General features: G+C 55.8%; 1 pseudogene across 1 annotated transcript; it reads right to left on the bottom strand.

Moving 5' to 3' along the window:
- Window positions 1–929: 929 nt before the first annotated feature.
- LOC149430609 (stromal interaction molecule 1-like) lies at window positions 930–24,028 on the bottom strand (annotated as a pseudogene). The gene is made up of 6 exons (XR_016309486.1): window positions 23,672–24,028; window positions 22,456–22,623; window positions 21,544–21,644; window positions 15,116–15,352; window positions 12,360–12,744; window positions 930–1,924 (listed from the first exon to the last, which is right to left on the bottom strand). The product of XR_016309486.1 is annotated as a stromal interaction molecule 1-like (transcript).
- Between the last annotated feature and the right edge of the window lie 891 nt (window positions 24,029–24,919).

Consider the following 24,919-nt stretch of genomic DNA (forward strand, 5'->3'; position numbering starts at 1 on the left):
ACCAACAGAGATACTGTATATAAAGGATCTTTTGCCATTGGGAGGCTACTAATGAAGAATCTAGGGATTAAAAAAAAAAAAAAGGGAGGTACATAAAAGGATCTATAGTCATTGAGAGTCTGTTGGTAGCAGACTCTCGATAACTATAGATCCTTTAAGGTACTTCTGTTGGTGGCCCTAGATTCCTCAAAAGATCTACTGTCATCCATAGGCTGCTACTGAAAAATATAGGGCCACCAACCATCTCTGTTGGGTACCTTGTGCCCCTAGCTTCTCTCCACAAGGTCAATAAACCCCAAGAAGACTAAAGGGGTAGGGGTGTCACCTCTAGGAAGCATCTCTGGATGTTACCTCCTGAGTTATTTGTTATGGCCCTCTGGATGTTATCGGAATGACTTGAAGAGGCCCTCTGAAAACATTCAGAGGCCCCCTGTGATCATTACCAGAGGGCCCCTTCAAATCAAACTGGAAATGATCACAGGGGCCCTCTGAATGTTTTCAGTTTGATTTGAAGGGGCCTTCTGGGGTTGACCTGAAGGGGGCCTTCTGGGGTTGACCTGAAGGGGGCCTTCTGGGGTTGACCTGAAGGGGGCCTTCTGGGGTTGACCTGAAGGGGGCCTTCTGGGGTTGACCTGAAGGGGGCCTTCTGGGGTTGACCTGAAGGGGGCCTTCTGGGGTTGACCTGAAGGGGGCCTTCTGGGGTTGACCTGAAGGGGGCCTTCTGGGGTTGACCTGAAGGGGGCCTTCTGGGGTTGACCTGAAGGGGGCCTTCTGGGGTTGACCTGAAGGGGCCTTCTGGGGTTGACCTGAAGGGGCCTTCTGGATTGATTTGAAGGGAACCTCTAGATGGCAGATTTTCTAGACCGCAATCTAGCAAAGCATTTGGACGAAGCCACCCTTCCACCAATGATTCGGCATCACCAGACATGTTAATAAATAGTATTTTATTGTTTTTATTCTTTTCTTGTTTTAAAGGCATGCCCATCCAAAGCAAAGAATACGGAAAAATAAAACAGATAAAATAAAAGGACATTCCAGCCCATTCCCCACAAAATAAAGCTCAATGACCCACGTCCCGAGTACAAATCTACCAAATGCCCTTGTATGGGGTTTCTCTTTTTTTTTGGCGAAGGAAGCAAAGACTTCCCGAAAGCCATGCATAGCAAAGCAAGGATTTACTGAGGGCGAAGCGGGGGGAATCGTTGGTCAGCCAGGAGCCCCAAAACGAAGCCGAGGTTGAACAGCCTGAACCCCCATCTGTTTACTGATTGTACGTGCAAGGTTCTAGTAGGGCAAGGGGAGGACAATAGAAGGTCCTGGCTTCCACCCCATAGCTTCCTCTACCATCTTCCAGCCGAGAGGGTGACCGTGCCAAATGGAAACCTCTCTCCACCCTGTTGTGTTCCTCTGCTCTTCAAGGACAAACCGCATCCGTTATTTCTTTGGCTTCTTGAAGATGTTGAGAGTCAGCTTCTTCTTGCTGGAACTTGGGTCGTTCTCTTCTCCGGTTGACCCGCTGTCATCCTCCGTTAGATTCTTTTTACCCGCCAGCTGAGGGATGCGCGTGCTCTTGTGGTTGTGTTTGGATTCTGTGCCGGGGGAGGGCGTTTCGGCCTCGGTGGAGCTGGGGCTGTGGGACCTCGACGAGTCAGAGTGGGACTGGACGGTTCCAACCATACTGATCTCCCCTAAGCTGGCAGATTTCTCCATCAGCTTCTTCTCCAGCTGAGGGCTCTCGGACAGTCTCTGTTGGAGGGTGCCCAAGTTAGATAGCTCCAGGTGGCGGTTGCCGCCATTGGGCGTTTGGCTGCTGGTTGGCAGCTCCTCCAGGGCCTTCTGGGTCACTTTCCCGCTGGGGATTTTGCTGTGCCGCAGCTCGCTCATGTATGGCAGAGAAGAATCGGAGTCTGAGTGACTCAAGTCCCTTGAATGAAACAAAAGAGAAGGTTAGAAGGAGAACATGAACCACCAAAACTGGTAACTGCAATAGATACGGGGGATGGTGGGTGTAGGAGGGTAAAAACAAAATGTCCAGGGGTGGACACAGGAGGGAGACATAACCGGGACAAATCCATAATTTGTATACTCTGAGTCTACCCTGCTCTAACTGCCACCATGGATACAGCCCACGAGCTACAGGCACCGCCCACGAGGATCATTATAGACATCAAACCCATAATTTGTATATTCTTAGGCTTGGGTTTACCTCTACCACCATGGATACTGCCCAAGAGCTACAGGCACCGCCCACAAGGATCATTATGAACAAAACCAGAACAAATCCATCATAATTTGTATTTTCTGAGGCTCGGGGTCTACCCTGCTCTAACTGCCACCATGGATACAGCCCAAGAGCTACAGGTACCACCCACGAGGATCATTATTAGACCAGGGGTCTCCAAACTATGGCCCTACAGGTGTTGAACTGCAAGTCTCATGAGGACAGACTGACAACCACAGGCAAGACTCCCACAGGCAGAGGCATGGTGGGACTTGTAGTACTTCAACAGCTGGAGGGCCACAGTTTGGAGACCCCTGTTAGAGACAATAGAACCAGGAAAAATTAATCATAAATTTGTATATTCTGAAGCTTGGGGTCTACCCTGATCTAACTGACACCATGGATACTGCCCAAGAGCTACAGGCACCGCCCATGAGGATCATTATAGACAATAGGATATACAAATGATGGATTTGTCCTGGTTCTGAGGCTCAGGGTCTAACTCTGCCACCATGGATATTGCCCAATAACTACAGGCACCACCCATGAGGGTCATTATAGATAATAGAATATACAAATGATGGATTAGTCCAGGTTCTGAGGCTCAGGGTCTAACTCTGCCACCATGGATATTGCCCAATAACTACAGGCACCGCCCATGAGGGTCATTATAGACAATAGATCCTGAGCCTCAGAATATACAAATGATGGATTTGTCCTGGTTCTGAGGCTCAGGGTCTAACTCTGCCACCATGGATATTGCCCAATAACTACAGGCACCACCCATGAGGGTCATTATAGATAATAGAATATACAAATGATGGATTAGTCCAGGTTCTGAGGCTCAGGGTCTAACTCTGCCACCATGGATATTGCCCAATAACTACAGGCACCGCCCATGAGGGTCATTATAGACAATAGATCCTGAGCCTCAGAATATACAAATGATGGATTTGTCCTGGTTCTGAGGCTCAGGGTCTAACTCTGCCACCATGGATACTGCCCAATAACTACAGGCACCGCCCATGAGGATCATTATAGACAATAGGATATACAAATGATGGATTTGTCCTGGTTCTGAGGCTCAGGGTCTAACTCTGCCACCATGGATACTGCCCAATAACTACAGGCACCGCCCATGAGGGTCATTATAGACAATAGATCCTGAGCCTCAGAATATACAAATGATGGATTTGTCCTGGTTCTGAGGCTCAGGGTCTAACTCTGCCACCATGGATATTGCCCAATAACTACAGGCACCGCCCATGAGGGTCATTATAGATAATAGAATATACAAATGATGGATTAGTCCAGGTTCTGAGGCTCAGGGTCCAACTCTGCCACCATGGATATTGCCCAATAACTACAGGCACCGCCCATGAGGGTCATTATAGATAATAGAACCAGGACAAATCCATCATTTGTATATTCTGAGGCTCAGGGTCTACCTCTGCCACCTTGGATATTGTCCAATAGCTACAGGCACCGCCCACGAGGATCGTTATGGTCAATCATACCCTGGCTGAGGCATGAAGAGGGAAGGAAGGTAATTCTCAGCCTCCAAGGTGGGCAGAGACACATGGCAGTGTACAGGCAATAGAATAAAACACGCTTTGCGTTCGAGGAATATTCCTCCCTGTTGATGGTGACCTTTGTAGTCGTCTCTGATTGCAAAAAGTCGATGTTGAAATGCTGCTGGCAGTGAGGGGGGGGGGAGGGGGAAGGGCGTCTTACTTCCTTCACTCAAAACAATGGAGGGGCCTCAGCACCTGTGATGAAGACTTCTCTAGCCAAGGTACTACAACTCCCAGCGTACCTTGTGGGGACCTGTAGCTGCTGGTAGGCCGACATTTGGGTTGTCTCTAGCACAGAGGGACCGGCAGTGAGAGGGTTAATGATTCGGCATCTTGTCCCCGGAGCAGGAAACAGACACTTCCTGTGTGCCAACCGCACTGCAACGTGCACCCCGCCCAACCGCGTGCAAACCGCACACCGACACCCCAACCACCTGCTACAGACTATGTCAGCGCCATAAACATCTGGGGGGAGGAGAGGGGGGGTATTAGAGTGCAAGCTCCTCTGGTGCAGAATTGAGGATGGAGAACGGCATCTTCCAGGTTGAATGTAATACACGGCTCCAAAAACTGACAGGACGAGTCGCATGAAGTCCATTCTCTCTCCTGGGATATGGATCTGGTCAGGGAAGTCGCAGAGGGGGATGGTAATCAGTTTCAGCTGCTTTGGTGTTCATGAAATCACCAACAGGAGCACTAGATGGGCAGCAATGAGACAACCCCCAAAACAGGAATGGTGTTACAGGTGGAGGCCACTGACATTTTTCCCTCCTCATCTTCCCTGACTCTCTCACTGGTTCTGCATTTGGCTCGGGTCAGTGTCACTACTGGTAGCATGAGGCCATACCTGGACCCTACAGAGGTCACACAGGCAGTCCAACTCCTCCAGGATGGCACATCAATACCTGCCATTGCCAGAAGGTTTGCTGTGTCTCCCAGCACAGTCTCAAGAGCACGGAGGAGGTTCCAGGAGACAAGAGCACGGAGGAGATTCCGGGAGACGAGAGCACGGAGGAGGTTCCGGGAGACGAGAGCACGGAGGAGATTCCAGGAGACGAGAGCACGGAGGAGATTCCCGGAGACAGGAGCACGGAGGAGGAGGTACCGGGAGACATGAGCACGGAGGAGATTCCGGGAGACAAGAGCACGGAGGAGATTCCAGGAGACAAGAGCACAGAGGAGGATCCGGGAGACCAGAGCACGGAGGAGGTTCCGGGAGACGAGAGCACGGAGGAGGTTCCGGGAGACGAGAGCATGGAGGAGATTCCCGGAGACAGGAGCACGGAGGAGGAGGTTCCGGGAGACATGAGCACGGAGGAGATTCCGGGAGACAAGAGCACGGAGGAGATTCCAGGAGACAAGAGCACGGAGGAGATTCCAGGAGACAAGAGCATGGAGGAGATTCCAGGAGACAAGCAGTTCCTCTAGGAGGGCTGGACAGGGCCATAGAAGGTCCTTCACCCATCAGCAGGACCGGTATCTGCTCCTTTGTGGAGGAGGAACAGGAGGAGCCCTGCCAGAGCCCTACAAAATGACCTCCAGCAGGCCACTGGTGTGAATGTCTCTGACCAATCAGAAACAGACTTCATAAAGGTGGCCTGAGGGCCCGACGTCCTCTAGTGGGCCCTGTGCTCACTGCCCGGCACCATAGAGCTGGATTGGCATTTGCCATTGAACCCCAGAATTGGCAGGTCCACCACTGGCACCCTGTGCTTTTCACAGATGAGAGCAGGTTCCCCCTGAGCACATGTGACACGTGAAGGGTCTGGAGAAGCCGTGGAGAACGTTCTGCTGCCTGTAACATGGTTCAGCATGACCGTTCTGGTGGTGGGTCAGTGATGGTCTGGGGGGGCATATCCATGGTGGGACACACAGACCTCTACAGGCTAGACAATGGCCCCCTGACTGCCATTAGATCTCAGGATGAAATCCTTGGACCCATTGCAAGACCCTAAGCTGGTGAAGTGGGTCCAGGGTTCCTCCTGGTGCGGTGGGTCTCGGGCTCCTCCTGGATCGGTGGGTCCCGGGGTCCTCCTGGTGCGGCGGGTCCTGGGTTCCTCCTGGTGCAGACAATGCCCGGCCTCATGTGGGGAGAGTATGCAGGCAGTTCCTGGAGGATGAAGGAATTGATACCACTGAATGGCCCCCACACTCACCTGACCTAAATCCAATAGAACCCCTCTGGGATGTCATGTTTCGGTCCATCCGACGCCCCCAGGTTGCACCTCAGACTGTCCAGGAGCTCAGTGATGTCCTGGTCCAGATCTGGGAGGAAATCCCCCAGGACACCATCCGTGGTCTCATTAGGACCCTCCCCCGATGTTGCCAGGCATGCATACAAGCACGTGGGGGCCACACAGACTACTGAGGGCCATTCTGAGTTGCTGCAATGACATTTCACCAACATGACTCTCCTGCTGCATCATTCCTTCACTTTGATGGGAATGATCGACCTACAGAGGACTGAATTCACAGACACCCCGAAAATCAAATGATGGGGGGGTCCTTACGTTCCTCACCCATCCCCCGTCCATGTCAGTATAGAGATCCAGCAGGAGACTCCTCCCCATTGGGATCTGATGGGTTCTCAGAGTCTTCCTCTCATTGGTGGAGCCGTGTGTAGAAGTAATGAGAGTGGCTTTAGCATCTGGGGAATCCGGGAATGACTCCGCCCATCACCCAGAAGGGGGTCATTGTCAGACCCTGCACCCTCTCACACCCCCCTCCACCCACATCGGCCTCACGTCATCCCGGGAAGGGATTCCGGGGGATGGGATCTCGGAGGTCGGCTCTGGCGTTGACCATGTTTAGTATGAAATGGATACGGCGGTGACCTTGGCGGGGGACTCTCTGCACTCTGTCTGCGGGCTCCGTGTTCTGCACGCACCCAGACCCGCCTGGACACCCTCCATGCAGCCTTGACACCCTCCATGTCACCTCTATTAACCCTTCCACCCCCCCCGAGCACTCAGACTGTACAATACTAGATAGAAAAATGCACAAAATGACACTCAGAGCACTTGGGATTATTAGTAGATTAGAGGAAACCCACAAAAACTATGTGCTGACCCTCCTGGGGGGGAGGAACCCAGCAAAGAGCCAATCAGCAGACTGCAAAACCCATGTGTAGGCCCTCCCCACCCCCAACATTTCCATGTGAATTCCAAGATGTGAAGTCAGTTCCACAAGGGAGGTCCTTGAGGTGCCACAAAGACACGGGACAGATGACCTCCTTCCTCCTGCCGGTGACCCCTCTAGTGATAGGATCTATATAGAGGAATCGGGACCTCCTTCCTCCTGCCGGTGACCCCTCTAGTGATAGATCTATATAGAGGAATCGGGACCTCCTTCCTTCTGCCGGTGACCCCTCTAGTGACAGGATCTATATAGAGGAATCGGGACCTCCTTCCTCCTGCCGGTGACCCCTCTAGTGATAGGATCTATATAGAGGAATCGGGACCTCCTTCCTCCTGCCGGTGACCCCTCTAGTGATTGGATCTATATAGAGGAATCGGGACCTCCTTCCTCCTGCCGGTGACCCCTCTAGTGATAGGATCTATATAGAGGAATCGGGACCTCCTTCCTCCCCCCGGGGACCCCTCTAGTGATTGGATCTATATAGAGGAATCGGGACCTCCTTCCTCCTGCCGGTGACCCCTCTAGTGACAGGATCTATATAGAGGAATCGGGACCTCCTTCCTCCTGCCGGTGACCCCTCTAGTGATAGATCTATATAGAGGAATCGGGACCTCCTTCCTCCTGCCGGTGACCCCTCTAGTGACAGGATCTATATAGAGGAATCGGGACCTCCTTCCTCCTGCCGGTGACCCCTCTAGTGACAGGATCTATATAGAGGAATCGGGACCTCCTTCCTCCTGCCGGTGACCCCTCTAGTGACAGGATCTATATAGAGGAATCGGGACCTCCTTCCTCCTGCCGGTGACCCCTCTAGTGACAGGATCTATATAGAGGAATCGGGACCTCCTTCCTCCTGCCGGTGACCCCTCTAGTGACAGGATCTATATAGAGGAATCGGGACCTCCTTCCTCCTGCCGGTGACCCCTCTAGTGACAGGATCTATATAGAGGAATCGGGACCTCCTTCCTCCTGCCGGTGACCCCTCTAGTGACAGGATCTATATAGAGGAATCGGGACCTCCTTCCTCCCGCCGGTGACCCCTCTAGTGATAGATCTATATAGAGGAATCAGGACCTCCTTCCTCCTGCCGGTGACCCCTCTAGTGATAGATCTATATAGAGGAATCAGGACCTCCTTCCTCCCGCCGGTGACCCCTCTAGTGATAGGATCTATATAGAGGAATCAGGACCTCCTTCCTCCCGCCGGTGACCCCTCTAGTGATAGATCTATATAGAGGAATCGGGACCTCCTTCCTCCTGCCGGTGACCCCTCTAGTGATAGATCTATATAGAGGAATCGGGACCTCCTTCCTCCTGCCAGTGACCCCTCTAGTGACAGGATCTATATAGAGGAATCGGGACCTCCTTCCTCCTGCCGGTGACCCCTCTAGTGACAGGATCTATATAGAGGAATCGGGACCTCCTTCCTCCTGCCGGTGACCCCTCTAGTGACAGGATCTATATAGAGGAATCGGGACCTCCTTCCTCCTGCCGGTGACCCCTCTAGTGTTAGATCTATATAGAGGAATCGGGACCTCCTTCCTCCTGCCGGTGACCCCTCTAGTGATAGATCTATATAGAGGAATCAGGACCTCCTTCCTCCTGCCGGTGACCCCTCTAGTGATAGGATCTATATAGAGGAATCAGGACCTCCTTCCTCCTGCCGGTGACCCCTCTAGTGATAGATCTATATAGAGGAATCGGGACCTCCTTCCTCCTGCCAGTGACCCCTCTAGTGACAGGATCTATATAGAGGAATCGGGACCTCCTTCCTCCTGCCGGTGACCCCTCTAGTGACAGGATCTATATAGAGGAATCAGGACCTCCTTCCTCCTGCCGGTGACCCCTCTAGTGATAGGATCTATATAGAGGAATCAGGACCTCCTTCCTCCTGCCGGTGACCCCTCTAGTGATAGATCTATATAGAGGAATCGGGACCTCCTTCCTCCTGCCAGTGACCCCTCTAGTGACAGGATCTATATAGAGGAATCGGGACCTCCTTCCTCCTGCCGGTGACCCCTCTAGTGACAGGATCTATATAGAGGAATCGGGACCTCCTTCCTCCTGCCGGTGACCCCTCTAGTGACAGGATCTATATAGAGGAATCGGGACCTCCTTCCTCCTGCCGGTGACCCCTCTAGTGACAGGATCTATATAGAGGAATCGGGACCTCCTTCCTCCTGCCGGTGACCCCTCTAGTGACAGGATCTATATAGAGGAATCGGGACCTCCTTCCTCCTGCCGGTGACCCCTCTAGTGTTAGATCTATATAGAGGAATCGGGACCTCCTTCCTCCTGCCGGTGACCCCTCTAGTGACAGGATCTATATAGAGGAATCGGGACCTCCTTCCTCCTGCCGGTGACCCCTCTAGTGACAGGATCTATATAGAGGAATCGGGACCTCCTTCCTCCTGCCGGTGACCCCTCTAGTGATAGATCTATATAGAGGAATCGGGACCTCCTTCCTCCTGCCGGTGACCCCTCTAGTGACAGGATCTATATAGAGGAATCGGGACCTCCTTCCTCCTGCCGGTGACCCCTCTAGTGACAGGATCCATATAGAGGAATCGGGACCTCCTTCCTCCTGCCGGTGACCCCTCTAGTGACAGGATCTATATAGAGGAATCGGGACCTCCTTCCTCCTGCCGGTGACCCCTCTAGTGACAGGATCTATATAGAGGAATCGGGACCTCCTTCCTCCTGCCGGTGACCCCTCTAGTGACAGGATCTATATAGAGGAATCGGGACCTCCTTCCTCCTGCCGGTGACCCCTCTAGTGACAGGATCTATATAGAGGAATCGGGACCTCCTTCCTCCCGCCGGTGACCCCTCTAGTGATAGATCTATATAGAGGAATCAGGACCTCCTTCCTCCCGCCGGTGACCCCTCTAGTGATAGATCTATATAGAGGAATCAGGACCTCCTTCCTCCCGCCGGTGACCCCTCTAGTGATAGGATCTATATAGAGGAATCGGGACCTCCTTCCTCCTGCCGGTGACCCCTCTAGTGATAGATCTATATAGAGGAATCGGGACCTCCTTCCTCCTGCCGGTGACCCCTCTAGTGATAGATCTATATAGAGGAATCGGGACCTCCTTCCTCCTGCCAGTGACCCCTCTAGTGACAGGATCTATATAGAGGAATCGGGACCTCCTTCCTCCTGCCGGTGACCCCTCTAGTGACAGGATCTATATAGAGGAATCGGGACCTCCTTCCTCCTGCCGGTGACCCCTCTAGTGACAGGATCTATATAGAGGAATCGGGACCTCCTTCCTCCTGCCGGTGACCCCTCTAGTGTTAGATCTATATAGAGGAATCGGGACCTCCTTCCTCCTGCCGGTGACCCCTCTAGTGATAGATCTATATAGAGGAATCAGGACCTCCTTCCTCCTGCCGGTGACCCCTCTAGTGATAGGATCTATATAGAGGAATCAGGACCTCCTTCCTCCTGCCGGTGACCCCTCTAGTGATAGATCTATATAGAGGAATCGGGACCTCCTTCCTCCTGCCAGTGACCCCTCTAGTGACAGGATCTATATAGAGGAATCGGGACCTCCTTCCTCCTGCCGGTGACCCCTCTAGTGACAGGATCTATATAGAGGAATCGGGACCTCCTTCCTCCTGCCGGTGACCCCTCTAGTGACAGGATCTATATAGAGGAATCGGGACCTCCTTCCTCCTGCCGGTGACCCCTCTAGTGACAGGATCTATATAGAGGAATCGGGACCTCCTTCCTCCTGCCGGTGACCCCTCTAGTGACAGGATCTATATAGAGGAATCGGGACCTCCTTCCTCCTGCCGGTGACCCCTCTAGTGTTAGATCTATATAGAGGAATCGGGACCTCCTTCCTCCTGCCGGTGACCCCTCTAGTGACAGGATCTATATAGAGGAATCGGGACCTCCTTCCTCCTGCCAGTGACCCCTCTAGTGACAGGATCTATATAGAGGAATCGGGACCTCCTTCCTCCTGCCGGTGACCCCTCTAGTGATATATAGATCTATATAGAGGAATCAGGACCTCCTTCCTCCTGCCGGTGACCCCTCTAGTGATAGATCTATATAGAGGAATCGGGACCTCCTTCCTCCTGCCGGTGATCCCTCTAGTGATAGATCTATATAGAGGAATCGGGACCTCCTTCCTCCTGCCGGTGACCCCTCTAGTGATAGATCTATATAGAGGAATCAGGACCTCCTTCCTCCTGCCGGTGACCCCTCTAGTGATAGATCTATATAGAGGAATCGGGACCTCCTTCCTCCTGCCGGTGACCCCTCTAGTGATAGATCTATATAGAGGAATCAGGACCTCCTTCCTCCTGCCAGTGACCCCTCTAGTGATAGGATCTATATAGAGGAATCAGGACCTCCTTCCTCCTGCCGGTGACCCCTCTAGTGATAGGATCTATATAGAGGAATCAGGACCTCCTTCCTCCTGCCGGTGACCCCTCTAGTGATATAAAGATCTATATAGAGGAATCGGGACCTCCTTCCTCCTGCTGGTGACCCCTCTAGTGATAGGATCTATATAGAGGAATCAGGACCTCCTTCCTCCTGCCGGTGACCCCTCTAGTGATAGATCTATATAGAGGAATCAGGACCTCCTTCCTCCTGCCGGTGACCCCTCTAGTGATAGATCTATATAGAGGAATCGGGACCTCCTTCCTCCTGCCGGTGACCCCTCTAGTGATAGATCTATATAGAGGAATCAGGACCTCCTTCCTCCTGCCAGTGACCCCTCTAGTGATAGGATCTATATAGAGGAATCAGGACCTCCTTCCTCCTGCCGGTGACCCCTCTAGTGATAGGATCTATATAGAGGAATCAGGACCTCCTTCCTCCTGCCGGTGACCCCTCTAGTGATATAAAGATCTATATAGAGGAATCGGGACCTCCTTCCTCCTGCTGGTGACCCCTCTAGTGATAGGATCTATATAGAGGAATCAGGACCTCCTTCCTCCTGCCGGTGACCCCTCTAGTGATATAAAGATCTATATAGAGGAATCGGGACCTCCTTCCTCCTGCTGGTGACCCCTCTAGTGATAGATCTATATAGAGGAATCAGGACCTCCTTCCTCCTGCCGGTGACCCCTCTAGTGATATATAGATCTATATAGAGGAATCAGGACCTCCTTCCTCCTGCCGGTGACCCCTCTAGTGATAGGATCTATATAGAGGAATCAGGACCTCCTTCCTCCTGCCGGTGACGTAAAGATCTATATAGAGGATTCAGGACCCCCAGAATAATTCTATAGCCTTCCCACTCCCCCGTCACGCTGGTATACATCTACAGAAGGTTAGAAGGAAATTTGTGGGGCGTCACATCATGCATTCCCCAACAGGAGGGACCACAAGCATTCCTGGAAGCGGGGGCCCCTGGATGAGGCTCAGGTTAGTATTGAACACTTGGAGGCACACGCATGCAGAAATACCCAACGCTGGGGGAGCGAGCAGGCATCCCGGAGGTGACGTCTGGAGGGGGCAGGTCAGGAAGAGAGTCCATCTGCAGATAGTAAGTGGTGGAGTGGTGATAGTAGACGGGATGGGATCCGGGTGGAGGGGGAGGGGGAGCGGAGAAGGGGGGACCTGGAGCCGGGGAAGGGTTGGAAGAACTGGAGGGGTGGTGATCAGAGCTGAAGGACTGTCCGTGAGAGAGGCTGCGCATTCGGTGAAGGGAGACTTTGCTGGGCCGGTAATGGATGGCCGGTGGGGTGGCTTCGCTCTGGCTCACTACGTAACCTTCTACCAACCTCTGCGATCCCATGGTGGAATGCCCGGAGTCCACGTGCCGCTGCCGCAGGCTGGCCAGGTTGGGTGCTGTGGAGAAACAACGACACAATGAGATGGTGGAAGTGGCCCATCGATGAGTCCATCAACTTGCTGGGTGTTCCTGGTGATTCTCCTGGACATGGAAGTGGAGGAGGTTCTACCCCTCGAAGGTTCAGGAGAACCCAGCAGGAACCGGCAGCAAGGAGACATCCTCATCTTGTGGTCTACCCTCATCTCCCAGCATGCAGTGTGCCCAGACTGTGTGAACATGCCGAGGTAAACAAGCCATGCAAGACTCTGGAGGACAAGTCTACGGAGCTGGAAGAAGTTTTTATCCATTCCTGGAAGAGAAGAAGCAGGACCGCCTACAGAGGACAGACGTGATTGGTGTGTGGAGGGTGGACCACTAGAGGTCTTATTAGTAGGTGGTACAGAACCTGAGCAGATGAGGAGGAGAGGTCACCTACTGGACGTCACCTACCGGACGTCACAACCATCAGAGATACAAGCAGCTGAAGTTACGTACAAGTCTCCACTTTTCCCAACAACTGAGCTGGACGTCTCCTCATTGGTGACGGAAGAGGAAGGCGCCCCCTATTGGTTACGGAAGAGGAAGGCGCCCCCTATTGGTTACGGAAGAGGAAGGCTCCCCCTGCTGGTGACGGAAGAGGAAGGCTCCTCCTATTGGTTACGGAAGAGGAAGGCTCCTCCTATTGGTTACGGAAGAGGAAGGCTCCCCCTGCTGGTTACGGAAGAGGAAGGCTCCTCTCATTGGTTACAGAAGAGGAAGGCTCCCTCTATTGGTTAGCTGCTCAACTTCAGCGGTCCCGTCCTCTGATGGCAGCTCTGTGGATCTCTTCTCATTCTATGTGCAGCTTCTTCGGTTCTGTGATGGGCTTTCCCCTGATGACGTCATGTGATGACTTCATACATTGACCTCATCCCTAGGACCCTCAGAAATGTAGGTTTACTCCGAAGACCCCACAGCCCGCCAGGACCCCCCCTTCCTTAGAACTACCTGATCACACCCTGGACACCCCCCCCTCCCCCTCCCCCATCCAGACCCATCTGGTCACACCCTGGACACCCACCCCCCTCCGCCATCCAGACCCATCTGATTAGCCCCTGGACACCCTTCCCCCATCTAGTCACACCCTGGACACCCCCCCCCTCCCCACCCATCTGGTCACACCCCCTCCCCCATCCAGACCCATCTGGTCACACCCCCTCCCCCATCCAATTAGCCCCTGGCCACCCCCCCCTCCTCCATCCAGACCCATCCGATTAACCCCTGGCCATCCCCCCCTCCCCCCAACTGTCCCCTCCCAGGCTCCCCCCACGCAGACCCATTTGATCACCCCTGAACCCCCCCCAGACAGCCCAGCAGGGGGCGCTGTCAGTGAAGGCAGAAAGGGTCAGAGAGCGGAGAAGTGACAGTTGGAGATCTACCAGCCATGTGACAGGAAGTGAGAAACATTCCGCCAAACCCGTAAACTTCCAGAGGGCGGAGTCTTCGGAGCAGGTGGAGGGGCGCTCGCTGTATCTGCGTCCCATCAGCCACGCGGCATCTGTCTCAACCAATGAGGGGGGAGAATGAGGCGGGGGGGCGGGGACAAGATGGTCTCCCTATCACTAATTCAGTTCTGGGCGGAGCTCCACACCCCCTCCCCCATTCCACGACGACATTCCAGGCTCCGCCCACCTGACCGTACAGAGAAGTGAGACTACTAGAGGCGGGATTGGACGCCAGGAGAAGGTACAACATGGCGGCAGGTGGGGGAAAACCAATCAAATCTGTGGATTGACGAGGACCGGTCCCACCCCCACACTTACCCTCTGGAGCTCCTCGTCGGTGACCCCGGATCCCAACACACACCCAGCACAACGGGGGGGCGGGCGCCCAGCGCAACGGAGGGGGAGGGAGCGCAACGGAGGAGGGGCGCCCAGCGCAACAAAGGGGGGGCCCAGCGCAGAATTAAAGGGCCGGCACACCCAAATGACAACAAAACTGACAACTACAAACCTCCCCAATATAACCCCCCCCCCAAGGGAAGGAAGACGGTCCCCCGTTATACACCCCCCTCTACACCCCACGTCACATGACCTTCTGATGGAGACTACAACAGGCCGTACTGACACTTCACAGACACGGCTCATTGCTGCCACCATCAGGACACCCACGCCGGGTGCATGTAGGCAGGAAGTGACTGCAAAGAGGCTGCAGGAGATGTAACAAAAAGAGCAAAAAAAAAATGTTTTCCATAAATGTGGGCCCCCAACTGACTTCCGGCCCCCCCCCCCCCGGCCTGGGAAGTGCCACGTCTAAACCTTTTCCGCGTAGCGGCCCTTTACACACCGTAGCAGCACACCACTCTCCACACGCAGGCAGGGGCCCCCAGCAGGGGCCGATGGCACTTACACTGCATGCTGATGGGGGACACAATCTCCTCATCAAGGTCGTCCAGGTCATCGGTCATGATAAAGTGGGTGGGGGCAGGCCGGGCCCCGCCCATCAGACTGGGGTCGATGTTCAGCGACGTCATCAGGACGTGGATTTCCGGGGTTGTTGACGATCTGGAAGCCGCAGAGAGTCTCGATCTGCTGCCAGCGATGGAGGCGTTCCCGGAGCGCCGCGGTCACCTCGCTCAGCGCTTGCCTAGGAGGAGGGGAGAAGGTGAGACGCCGCGGAACGCAAACATGGAGGAAACGTATTAATCGATCGATATTCATGGCGGCAGGAGAGGTGCGATCCTGCCAATCGCTCATTTACATTTCCAGCCAGCAGATGGCGCTCCTTCTATATGTTAACCAACCAAATCCTAACCGCTCTGCTGAAAAGTCACATGTAACCGCCTGCCTCCCGCGCCAATTCTGACATCCTCCGCCCCACACGCACAAAACCACTTCCAACCGCCACAGTTGTATTTTCTTTAAGGCCCTGGAGGATAAAATGGCGGGTGTCGCGATGGTTTTATGTCACGCGTTATTTAAAACGACATTTTTTGGGGGAAAATATACACTTTAACGAATTCTAACGCACATTAACACCCGATTTTTAGGTGACGTATAAAAGATGGCGACACGCCGAGTGAACAGACGCGTCACGCTTTAACATTGCGCCCGTGGACCGGCGACAGACTTCATCTCCACAGCCCACGCTTTGCAGTCCTCTACAGGCTCCTCAAGCCTCTCACCCCCACGTCCTTCCGTCCCGTCAAACCTCTCACCCCCACGTCCTTCCGTCCCGTCAAACCTCTCATCCCCACGTCCTTCCGTCCCGTCAAACCTCTCACCCCCACGTCCTTCCGTCCCGTCAAACCTCTCACCCCCACGTCCTTCCGTCCCTTCCTCAAGCCTCTCACCCCCACGTCCTTCCGTCCCGTCAAACCTCTCATCCCCATGTCCTTCCGTCCCTTCCTCAAGCCTCTCCCCCCCCACGTCCTTCCGTCCCTTCCTCAAGCCTCTCCCCCCCACGTCCTTCCGTCCCTTCCTCAAGCCTCTCCCCCCCCACGTCCTTCCGTCCCTTCCTCAAGCCTCTCCCCCCCACGTCCTTCCGTCCCTTCCTCAAGCCTCTCCCCCCCACGTCCTTCCGTCCCTTCCTCAAGCCTCTCACCCCCACGTCCTTCCGTCCCAGCAAGCCTCTCCCCCCCACGTCCTTCCGTCCCTTCCTCAAGCCTCTCACCCCCACGTCCTTCCGTCCCTTCCTCAAGCCTCTCACCCCCACGTCCTTCCGTCCCAGCAAACCTCTCATCCCCACGTCCTTCCGTCCCTTCCTCAAGCCTCTCACCCCCACGTCCTTCCGTCCCGTCAAACCTCTCATCCCCACGTCCTTCTGTCCCTTCCTCAAGCCTCTCACCGCCACGTCCTTCCGTCCGGTCAAACCTCTCATCCCCATGTCCTTCCGTCCCTTCCTCAAGACTCTCACCCCCACGTCCTTCCGTCCCTTCCTCAAGCCTCTCACCCCCACGTCCTTCCGTCCCTTCCTCAAGCCTCTCACCCCCACGTCCTTCCGTCCCTTCCTCAAGCCTCTCACCCCCACGTCCTTCCGTCCCAGCAAACCTCTCATCCCCACGTCCTTCCGTCCCTTCCTCAAGCCTCTCACCCCCACGTCCTTCCGTCCCTTCCTCAAGCCTCTCACCCCCACGTCCTTCCGTCCCTTCCTCAAGCCTCTCACCCCCACGTCCTTCCGTCCCAGCAAACCTCTCATCCCCATGTCCTTCCGTCCCTTCCTCAAGCCTCTCCCCCCCACGTCCTTCCGTCCCTTCCTCAAGTCTCTCCCCCCCACGTCCTTCCGTCCCTTCCTCAAGCCTCTCACCCCCACGTCCTTCCGTCCCAGCAAGCCTCTCCCCCCCACGTCCTTCCGTCCCTTCCTCAAGCCTCTCACCCCCACGTCCTTCCGTCCCTTCCTCAAGCCTCTCACCCCCACGTCCTTCCGTCCCAGCAAACCTCTCATCCCCACGTCCTTCCGTCCCTTCCTCAAGCCTCTCACCCCCACGTCCTTCCGTCCCGTCAAACCTCTCATCCCCACGTCCTTCTGTCCCTTCCTCAAGCCTCTCACCGCCACGTCCTTCCGTCCGGTCAAACCTCTCATCCCCATGTCCTTCCGTCCCTTCCTCAAGACTCTCACCCCCACGTCCTTCCGTCCCTTCCTCAAGCCTCTCACCCCCACGTCCTTCCGTCCCTTCCTCAAGCCTCTCACCCCCACGTCCTTCCGTCCCTTCCTCAAGCCTCTCACCCCCACGTCCTTCCGTCCCAGCAAACCTCTCATCCCCACGTCCTTCCGTCCCTTCCTCAAGCCTCTCACCCCCACGTCCTTCCGTCCCTTCCTCAAGCCTCTCACCCCCACGTCCTTCCGTCCCTTCCTCAAGCCTCTCACCCCCACGTCCTTCCGTCCCAGCAAACCTCTCATCCCCATGTCCTTCCGTCCCTTCCTCAAGCCTCTCCCCCCCACGTCCTTCCGTCCCTTCCTCAAGTCTCTCCCCCCCACGTCCTTCCGTCCCTTCCTCAAGCCTCTCACCCCCACGTCCTTCCGTCCCAGCAAGCCTCTCCCCCCCACGTCCTTCCGTCCCTTCCTCAAGCCTCTCACCCCCACGTCCTTCCGTCCCTTCCTCAAGCCTCTCACCCCCACGTCCTTCCGTCCCAGCAAACCTCTCATCCCCACGTCCTTCCGTCCCTTCCTCAAGCCTCTCACCCCCACGTCCTTCCGTCCCGTCAAACCTCTCATCCCCACGTCCTTCTGTCCCTTCCTCAAGCCTCTCACCGCCACGTCCTTCCGTCCGGTCAAACCTCTCATCCCCATGTCCTTCCGTCCCTTCCTCAAGACTCTCACCCCCACGTCCTTCCGTCCCTTCCTCAAGCCTCTCACCCCCACGTCCTTCCGTCCCTTCCTCAAGCCTCTCACCCCCACGTCCTTCCGTCCCAGCAAACCTCTCATCCCCACGTCCTTCCGTCCCTTCCTCAAGCCTCTCACCCCCACGTCCTTCCGTCCCTTCCTCAAGCCTCTCACCCCCACGTCCTTCCGTCCCTTCCTCAAGCCTCTCACCCCCACGTCCTTACGTCCCAGCAAACCTCTCATCCCCACGTCCTTCCGTCCCTTCCTCAAGCCTCTCACCCCCACATCCTTCCGTCCCTTCCTCAAGCCTCTCACCCCCACGTCCTTCCGTCCCAGCAAACCTCTCATCCCCACGTCCTTCCGTCCCTTCCTCAAGCCTCTCACCCCCACGTCCTTCCGTCCCTTCCTCAAGCCTCTCACCCCCACGTCCTTCCGTCCCTTCCTCAAGCCTCTCACCCCCACGTCCTTCCGTCCCAGCAAACCTCTCATCCCCATGTCCTTCCGTCCCTTCCTCAAGCCTCTCCCCCCCACGTCCTTCCGTCCCTTCCTCAAGCCTCTCACCCCCACATCCTTCCGTCCCTTCCTCAAGCCTCTCACCCCCACGTCCTTCCGTCCCAGCAAACATCTCGTCCCCGCGTCCCGTCAAACCACCTCTCGTCCCCGCGTCGTTCCGTCCCGTCAAACCACCTCTCGTCCCCCCGTCCTTCCGTCTGAGCAAACCTCTCGTCCCCCCGTCCTTCCGTCTCAGCAAACCTCTCGTCCCCGCGTCCTTCCGTCCCGTCAAACCACCTCTCGTCCCCCCGTCCTTCCGTCTCAGCAAACCTCTCGTCCCCGCGTCCTTCCGTCCCAGCAAACCTCTCGTCCCCGCGTCCCGTCAAACCACCTCTCGTCCCCGCGTCCTTCCGTCCCGTCAAACCACCTCTCGTCCCCGCGTCCTTCCGTCCCGTCAAACCACCTCTCGTCCCCGCGTCCTTCCGTCCCGTCAAACCACCTCTCGTCCCCGCGTCCTTCCGTCCCAGCAAACCTCTCGTCCTTCCGTCCCTTCCTCAAACCTCACACCCCCACGTCCTTCCGTCCCATCAAACCTCTCACCCCCACGTCCTTCCGTCCCTTCCTCAAAACTCACACCCCCACGTCCTTCCGTCCCATCAAACCTCTCACCCCCACGTCCTTCCGTCCCTTCCTCAAAACTCACACCCCCACGTCCTTCCGTCCCAGCAAACCTCTCGTCCCCGCGTCCCGTCAAACCACCTCTCGTCCCCGCGTCCTTCCGTCCCGTCAAACCACCTCTCGTCCCCGCGTCCTTCCGTCCCGTCAAACCACCTCTCGTCCCCGCGTCCTTCCGTCCCGTCAAACCACCTCTCGTCCCCGCGTCCTTCCGTCCCAGCAAACCTCTCGTCCCCGCGTCCTTCCATCCCGTCAAACCTCTCGTCCTTCCGTCCCTTCCTCAAACCTCACACCCCCACGTCCTTCCGTCCCATCAAACCTCTCACCCCCACGTCCTTCCGTCCCTTCCTCAAAACTCACACCCCCACGTCCTTCCGTCCCATCAAACCTCTCACCCCCACGTCCTTCCGTCCCATCAAACCTCTCACCCCCACGTCCTTCCGTCCCAGCAATACACAGACAGAAGATGGACATCCATAAGACCAACACAAGGGAAGATAAACGATGGGATGGGGGAGAGGATGGGGGGGGGGGGGGGGGGGGACACCTCAACAAAAGGAGGCTGGATCCTACAGGTCAGGATATCGTATGGAAAAAATGGACGTTCTTTGGAGGTCAGATTTTGGACAGAGAGGACAACTGGTACTCAAGAGGCATGAAAGAGGCCATCTACGTCCCACCATCAACGAACGTGGGAACCATCAACAAACGCGGGAATCATGAACACGGGAACCTCCATCAAACGCGGGAATCATGAACACGGGAACCACAATCAACAAACGCAGGAATCATGAACACGGGAACCACCATCAAAGAATACTGGAATCATGAACATGGGAACCACCATCAACAAACGCGGGAACCATGAACACGGGAACCACCATCAATGAACATGGGAACCACCATCAACAAACGCGGGAACCATGAACACGGGAACCACCATCAATGAACAAGGGAACCACCATCAACAAATGCGGGAATCATGAACACGGGAACAACCATCAACGAACACGGGAATCAATGAACACGGGAACCACAATCAATGAACACGGGAACCACCATCAACAAACGCAGGAATCATGAACACGGGAACAACCATCAACGAACGCGGGAATCATGAACACGGGAACCACCATCAATGAACACAGGAACCACCATCAACAAACGTGGGAATCATGAACACGGGAACCACCATCAACGAACACTGGAATCATGAACACGGGAACCACCATCAAATAATACTGGAATCATGAACACGGGAACCATCATCAACAAACGCGGGAATCATGAACACGGGAACCACCATCAACGAACACGGGAACAACCATCAACAAACGCGGGAATCGTGAACACGGGAACAACCATCAATGAACACGGGAACAACCATCAATGAACACGGGAACAACCACCAATGAACACGGGAACAACCATCAACGAACACTGGAATCACGAACGTGGGAAACCGCCATCAACGAACGCGGGAACCGCCATCAACGAACGCGGGAACCGCCATCAACGAACGCGGGAACCGCCATCAACGAACGCGGGAACCGCCATCAACGAACGCGGAAACCGCCATCAACGAACGCGGAAACCGCCATCAACGAACGCGGAAACCGCCATCAACGAACGCGGAAACCGCCATCAACGAACGCGGAAACCGCCATCAACGAACGCGGAAACCGCCATCAACGAACGCGGAAACCACCATCAACGAACGCGGGAATCATGAACACTGGAACCACCATCAACGAACACGGGAACCACCAATGAACACGGGATCCACCATTAACTAACACTGGAATCATGAACATGGAACCCACCATCAATGAACATGGGAACCACCATCAATGAACATTAGAATCATGAACACGGGAACCACCAATGAACACGGGAACCACCATGAACGAACACTGGAATCATGAACATGGAACCCACCATCAATGGAACTACCATCAATGAACAGGGTTGGGGGCCTTCAACACCGAGTGTTTTCCACATTAGACAGTTTTATCTTCTCTACCAACAATTCACAACTGTAGACACGTGACTAGGAGGATTACCACCTATGCAGACACCAAGGACAGGGTGATGTCACTACAAGGGGGGGTGGGGGGTGTTGGTGGATCTGCAACTCACACCTTCCACCCTGTTCTTGGACAATCCACATCTACACCTTCCATGATGATTGTATGAAGGTGTCCCGTGTGGATAGGTACCGGGGTATCTTCCCGACACAAGGAAGTGGAGAAGCTACAAAATGTCTTCACCATTCCAGAACAAGTCCGGGTGGGTGGCACCACCTACCACCAGCTTTGGTTTTAGATCTGCTCTAGGTTCCATCTTACTTTGCTGAAAGGATTTTATGGTCCACGTCATCCAGGGAGGAGCTGTGAGCCACGTGGAACGTCCCGAACAAAGTGTTCCTCTTCTTCTTTATCTTCTCTGCCTAGGAGACAAGACCAAAGCAATGAGAGAGCGCCCCCCGGAGGTCAGAGCTTTGTACTACGAGGGGGAATTCTGCCAATTCATAAAGTAACTCGAGGCATTTCCCCTTCTTCGGTAACCCCAAACCAATGTCCAGTGTAGATCCACCTTTCCTAACCTTTCACCCCTGAGGAACCAATAAAACCAGTTCTCAGTCTTGGGAAAACCCTTGTAACACCAGTTCACTGGGGGGAGGGGTCAGTGGGAAGCCACAGGACCAAGGTAGTGATGTCACCACTGGTGGCATCAGTGCTGGCTGCAATGGAGGCACAGCGAGAATAAGGGGTTAGGGGGAACCTTAGAGCTTGAACCCTCAAGGTATGAAGGTCTCCAAGGATGACCGTCCAACTGTGTGCATTTCGGAATCTCCAGCTCTCGGTCTCAGAGTCGGGGATCAGGGTTGGTGGTGTTACTCCCTCGTATTCTCTCCCATAGAGTCTCCTGCCTGAGCTCAGGGCAGACAAATCCTGACGGCCCATCATTTGTGTGTCTTATGAGCTGAGCTCAGGCAGGAATCAGGACACCCTCTTGGGGGCCCTAAAGCCCGATACAATGAAGCCACCCCCCAGCTAGAACAGCTATAATAACCCGAGACTAGATATATCAGGTACCTGCTGAGACATCCCACCAATGGCGGCCTCTCCCTCCCCTCCCCCAATAGCAGCTTTCCACCAATGTTATTGGAGGATCTCCCCCATGGTGTCCTCACACCGCGCTCCGACACCCCCAATCAGAAGAGATTCCATTGGATGACCCCCCCCCCCAGGTCTCACCCCTTCCTTGGCCAGCAACAGCTGCTTCTCGGCGTTCTGCTTCTTGATGTTGTAGTATTGGACCTCCACCTCGTGCGTCAACTGCAACCACTTCTGGAGGGACTCCGGAGCCGACCAACTGCTGTGCGACTCCAACTCCTTCTCCGCATTGCGCAGAGCCATCCGCACCTGACGAGGTCACATGGAGACGGTTAGAGAGGACACACCCACCTGATCCCGGGTCACCTGGGTGGGAGGAACCAACGTCTGGACAGTGTGTTGTCATAGAGACGGTTAGAGAGGACACACCCACCTGATCCCAAGTCACCTGGGTGGGAGGAACCAATGTCTGGAGGCTTTGTATCGTCAGAGACGGTTGGAGAGGACACACCCACCAGATCCCAGGTCACCCAGGTGGGAGGAACCAACGTCTGGAGGCTTTGTGTTGTCATAGAGACGGTTAGAGAGGACACACCCACCTGATCCCAGGTCATCTGGGTAGGAGGAACCAACGTCTGGACAGTGTGTTGTCCTAGAGACGGTTAGAGAGGACACACCCACCTGATCCCGGGTCACCTGGGTTGGAGGAACAAACGTCTGGAGGCTTTGTGTTGTCATAGAGACGGTTAGAGAGGACACACCCACCTGATCCCGGGTCACCTGGGTGGGAGGAACAAACGTCTGGAGGCTTTGTGTTGTCATAGACACGGTTAGAGAGGGCACACCCACCTGATCCTGGGTCACCTGGGTGGGAGGGACCAAAATCTGGAGGCTTTGTATCATCCTAGAGACGGTTAGAGAGGACACACCCACCTGATCCCGGGTCACCTGGGTGGGAGGAACCAATGTCTGGAGGCTTTGTATCGTCACAGACGGTTGGAGAGGACACACCCACCAGATCCCAGGTCACCCGGGTGGGAGGAACCAATGTCTGGAGGCTTTGTATCATCAGAGATGGTCAGAGAGGGGACACCCACCTGATCCCGGGTCACCTGGGTGGGAGGGACCAACGTCTGGAGGCTTTGTATCGTCATAGAGATGGTTAGAGAGGACACACCCACCTGGGGCAGGGACTTTGACAGTGTTAAAGGGCACTGTAGCCAATGACCATGTGCAGCATGTGTGGGGGTGTGGCTACAAGGGGGCGGTGCTGGAACAAGGGAAGCCCCACACTCGGATGTAGAAGATGGAGTTCAGAGACCCCCAACACACAGCACACACCGGAGGGCGCTATCACCTGCTCCAGCTCCTGCTCTGCATACTTCTGGCGGCTCAGCTCGTTCTCCGTCCCCTCCCGGAGCTCCCGCAACCTCTGCGCCTCCTGCTTGGCCAACTGGATCTCATTCTGCAGCTTCTTCTCCAGATGGACCTTCTCCACCTCCACCGTCCGATGCTCCTCCTGGGCCTTCTGCAGCCTGAAACACAAAGATGGCCGCTTACTACCCCGGCCTTCCACCCCGGGGGTCTCCGGGACAAGGGAGGCTGAGGCAGGGGCTGATCTGTGGCCAACATTTGTGAGCTCCACCAAGAACTGATCATCTATGAAGGAACATCTCAGTCCAGGAAGATGGTGACCTTGGATGATGGCCGGAGATCAGCTGTACCTGTGAGTATGGAGGTTCAGTAATGGTCTGTCTGGGTCCAAGTCCTGAACTTCATAGGAGTGGGGAGGACTACCGGGGAGCCCGCCACCCCCACAGGGACCGCCGGGGAGCCCGCCACCCCCACACGGACCCCGCCACCCCCACAGGGACCGCCGGGGAGCCCGCCACCCCCACAGGGACCGCCGGGGAGCCCGCCACCCCCACAGGGACCCCCGCCACCCCCACAGGGACCGCCGGGGAGCCCGCCACCCCCACAGGGACCGCCGGGGAGCCCGCCACCCCCACAGGGACCGCCGGGGGAGCCCGCCACCCCCCACACAGAGCCCGCCACCCCCACACGGACCGCCGGGGAGCCCGCCACCCCCACACGGACCCCGCCACCCCCACAGGGACCGCCGGGGAGCCCGCCACCCCCCACAGGGACCGCCGGGGAGCCCGCCACCCCCACACAGAAACCGCCACCCCCACACAGACCACCAAAGGAGCCCACCACCCCCACACAGACCACCAAGGAGCCCACCACCCCCACACAGACCACCAAGGAGCCCACCACCCCCACACAGACCACCAAGGAGCCCACCACCCCCACACGGAACCCGCCACCCCCCATACGGACCACCAGGGAGCCCGCCACCCCCCACACGGACCACCAAAGGAGCCCACCACCCCCACATGGACCACCAAGGAGCTCACCACCCCCACACGGAGCCCGCCACCGCCACACAGAATACCGGGGAGCCCGCCACCCCCACACGGAACACCGGGGAGCCCGCCACCCCCACACGGACCACCGGGGAGCCCGCCACCCCCACACGGACCACCGGGGAGCCCGCCACCCCCACACGGACCACCGGGGAGCCCGCCACCCCCACACGGACCAC

Source organism: Staurois parvus, unplaced genomic scaffold, assembly GCF_062004578.1.
Source record: "Staurois parvus isolate SC_StPar_1 unplaced genomic scaffold, SC_StPar_1.0 ptg002597l, whole genome shotgun sequence".
NCBI classification, from domain to species: domain Eukaryota; kingdom Metazoa; phylum Chordata; class Amphibia; order Anura; family Ranidae; genus Staurois; species Staurois parvus.